Below are 4,519 nucleotides of genomic sequence, written 5' to 3' on the forward strand. Positions count from 1 at the left end.
GTTTTCCTGGCAGGGTGAGTAAGAGGGAGAGCTACCCCAGAACCTCCCCACAGCTCACTTGGACCCCTAGATGCCCATTTTCTCCAAAACAGTATGCCTTCCCCAGGAGCCGATAAAAGCCTGGGAAGTAGAAACTCACAGAGGTATTTTTTAGAACAAAGACACCAGTATCAGAGATGGGCTATTTGTGGAATGAAGCCCTATTTTTGGCATTTCTACCCAGTGCCATTTATCCCTGAAGATTTTATCAGACAACACTCAATTACCTCCCCTGCTGGACAAGAGTGTTACAAATAATCCAAAAGAAGGTAGTTTCCTTTTGCCTTTGGAATTCTTAGTTGAGGCTATGGAGAGCCTCCCTAGTTACCGTTGCCTCCCTAGTTACCATTGCCGTACAGGACCAGCAGCAGCAGCATCACCTGGGAGCTCCTTAGAAACACAGTCACAGGCCCCACCTCAGACCCAAAGAATCAGAATCTGCATCTCTAACAAGACCTTTAGGTGTTTCTTGAGCACATTAAAGCTTAAGAAGTAACACTTTCCACTAATATTAAAAGGTTTGCATTCCAGGAGCCAAGGGGCAATGAGAGGCCAGGTTTGGGGGGACTGGGGAAAAGGGACTGGTGAGCAGGAACAAGCTTAGGGTCACCCTGCAGCCTGCTCAGGAATAACAATTTCACTCACCTCGCTTCCCCACCCAGGCCCTTCCCAAGCCATTTCACACCAGGTGAGGTTTCTCTTACCCTCACAGGGATTCACGTGGTGGTGTCTCTGCCTTTGCAGCTTCCTCCTCTAGCAATGTGCCTCCTCTCCTGTCTGCTCAGCAAGCAAGCTCCTAGTCTTTCTTCAAAAATCTGGGACAAAGTAACCCTCTCCTTATCGTCTGCCTGCGTACCTCTTGTCTCTGTGCTCCTGTGACCCTTGCTACATTCACTCATTTTGTTTATCAAGTCCCTCATTCCACAGAAATATCTATTTAATGTCCCCACATGCTAGACACTAGGCTAGAAACTATAGACCCAGAAATGAATGTGATACAGCTCATCTTCTGAGAGCTTACATTCTCAACAGGGAGACAAATGTATCAACTCCCATCTACAGGTACACTGGGATTGCTTGGGTCTCCTTGTTAACAGGAGTTGGAGAGTACTGTCATTTTTGTTTATACATCTTTAAAGAGCTCCTCAACTAGAGCTCTTTAAAGACAGGAGTTTTGTCTTATTCTTCTGAGTTTGTGCCCTGAGCATATGAGAATGAATGAATGAATGTCTATTTTACATCTGGGGAAAGGGCAGAAACTCCATCAGCCTGACTTTATGTGGTAGAATGGGGACTGGGAGCCAGGTCCAGCCACTCCCTGGGAATTCCATTCAACAAGGCATTATCCCACATGGGTTCAGATGCTGAAAAGCTCACAGAAAAGACCTAAAGCATGATTTCTAAGAGTTTAAGATCTTTCAGAGAATAAATAAAGCTGCACACTCATGAAACAATTAGAGAACATCAGAAGATAAAATCTGGAAAGTGTAGAGATCTAGGAAGATGTGAGAAATAGGAGATCACCCAGGTGGAACTCATGCAGGGCCTTGAAGGAAAGTTTGGGCAGGCAAGGAGGGAAAGAGAATTCCAGGCAGGGGACACCAAGAGCAAAGGCTCAGAAGCACACGAGACAAAGGTATATGGACAGAGGGTATATGGTTCAGAGAGCACAAAAAAAAAAAAAAAAAAAAAAGGGAGTTTTGGATGGGTAGGCAAGATGGCACCCAATCTCAAAAGGTCATGAACATACAATGTGAAGTTCAGACAAGGGCTTTGAAAGTTCTGGGACAGCTAAATCACTCCTGCTCTCACCATCTATGAAATCAAAAAGGTCTAGCTTTCTGAGAAAACTCCAAGTTCCCTTAATTTTTGATAAAGAAGGAATATTTTGATTGTTGGGTTTTAAAGAAGTGGTAATGGATTGCCTGATCTCTCTTGAGGAAGACCAAACCACATTGGCAAACCAGACAGAACAGAATGACGGGCCAAGACAGAAGGTCAAGAATCCTGAGAAATTTTATTCTTAGTAAGAAGATAACTGGTCTGTGTTGGGGTAAAATTTGCAACCTAAGGTTCTTTGGGTCTAAGCAACTGAGCCAAATCAGTGGCAGCATGACCTCTTCCAAACAGACACAGAGAGAGAGAGAGAGAGCGCGCGAGCGAGCAGGCGAGAGCGAGCTAGTGTTTCATAAAAGAAAATTGCCAATATAGACATGTAAGTATACTGATTAGACAAAAGGAGTAAGAATGAGTTGGCAATGAGGAACAAAAGACCAAAAGGCTGGCAGAAGGCTGCAGCCTTTTAAAGGAGAAGCATCTTCTACAAGTCCTCGGTGGACAGGCTGAACTGTTTCTAGTTCCAATAGCCATACTCTGATGGTGCTAGATTCTCCATTACTCCTGGGTGGCCCTACCCCCTCCACCCTTAGACAGATTTCTGTTGGCAAAAGCCTGCTTGCTTCTGGAAGCTTTTGAATGTAAGAGCATCTGATGCTCTAGAGACTTTAACTACTGCAAATTCAAGTAACAAAACTGCTTGGATCTCCAAGGAGATCGAGCTTGCTCCATCCCCAGATTTCTTGCCTGCCAGAAAGTCACTCCTCAGAGCTATGCAAAGCCCTTCCTAAGGCTCAGCTTCCTAGCTCTTTCTTTGGATGGGAAGGGGGACTTAGGTATTTATGGTTACAGGGCTTCCTGCCCACAAAAATTAAAATTAATGAGAGATGAGGACTGAATCACCAGAAGACAAATCCACTGGGGAAAACACATTGGAAAAGGATGGAGGGCTCAGACCAAGCTCTAGCCCCTAACCGACCTCTTTTGTCCTCACAGTCCTGTGAGTCTCCATTTTACATATAGGGAAACAGCCTCAAAGAATTGACATGAACTTTGCAATATTGAAGAGAGAGTAAGAGGCAGAGCCAAGATTTCAACTAGGCCTGTTTGACCTTGAAGCCATTCCCGAGGCCATATGCCTTCGTGGTCCTGGATTTAGCAGACAACCACCCTTAAGAGAAGGGCAGGAGGGAGCACGCAGGTCTTTTCCATGGTCCCCTGCAGGGCTATTTTGGTCTGGGGCAAAATTAGTATTTGACAGCTGTGGACTTCCACTCTCAGTCTTGACTCCATGCTTGTGTGTAAGAGGAAGGTTTGGGGAGAGGTAGGGCTGGGGGAGAGAGATGGGCTTCCTCTTTCTCCTCCTCAGTGACAACCGCTGAATGCAGAATGGAAGCCAAACATTCAATGCATCAAATTTGACATGGGCAAGTCAAACCCCAGTGGGGCAGGCCCACACTTCCTGGATCAAAGAGCCTCTGCAGGAGCCTGTGGAAAAACCACTCAGCCCACCTTCCAGCTTTCATCTCAGTTATTCCCCTGCACCCAGAACGACACATGTACAACCGCCACCCATCCATCTCACTCGGTATCCTGAAGGTCATCATCCTAAGAAGACAAGATTTGAGGAAGTGGAAAAGGGCCCCTCAGCCCAAAACAGCATGTTACCTAATAGCCCAGACATGAAACCACTTCCTCCCATGAACTCCTGGGATATGAAAGAGTTCTCCTCCCCCCTCTATTTATCATGTCAACAAGTGCCCCCTCCCCGGTATGTCTTGGAAAGGATATTACCTTCAAGCCACATACTGTAAATTATTGACATACGCCTTATTTAGAGCTACAGGTGAGAAGGAAACATTTAATGGCTCTTAGCCAGGGCTGAACAAGAACCAAGAATGGCTACAGGCCTCCAGGTGGAGGCCGGAGAACAGCCGGTGAAAGAGAAAGTTACTAATGAGTGTGTCATGAGAGGGGCCTCGTTGTTTGGAGAGTGAGAGGAATCTCTCAAAAATGTAGCTCCACCTGAGATTGGATCAGAAATCAGAGACCCACAAAAGACCTCCCCTTGATCCATGCCCTGCATGGCTAAGAGGGAAGAATGGAAGGCAGAGAATGAGGAGCGCCTGGGGGCATCAAGAAGCGGAGATCTGAGCCAAGCCCAGACTAGAACTAGGAGTTCAGAACCAAAAGATTTTTAAGACTAACCTTATTCAATCTTACAACAGTAACCAAGAAGTTTAGGAACCTCACATTTCAGACCAAGAGCTAAATCAGTGGCTGACCACTTTGACAACTCATGAGTGTCACTTTTGAAAAAGCCAAGCACAAGCTCCACCTAGGAATTCCAAACCAGGACAACTCTGGTGAGTCCCAGCAAAGATTCACCAGCCATTCTGACCCCCAGCCAGAATCAGGAAGCGCCGGCCTAAGTCGTGGAGCTGTACTCACACCCCACTTCCAATCCGTCCACTGCCCCCTGCAAAAAAAAAAAAAAAAAAAAATTCCCAGGCCCCACACGAGTCCCCAGTGTGTGAGTCTCAGCAGGGCTTCCCTCCGGCCACTTCAGCTGTTTCAGGAGTTCCTGACTATAGATTCCTCACCAAGACTCCACATGCCCCTCAGCCAGGGTAGAAAAACAGGA

The sequence above is a fragment of the Camelus bactrianus genome, chromosome 33 (genome assembly GCF_048773025.1).
Source record: "Camelus bactrianus isolate YW-2024 breed Bactrian camel chromosome 33, ASM4877302v1, whole genome shotgun sequence".
Lineage (NCBI taxonomy): Eukaryota > Metazoa > Chordata > Mammalia > Artiodactyla > Camelidae > Camelus > Camelus bactrianus.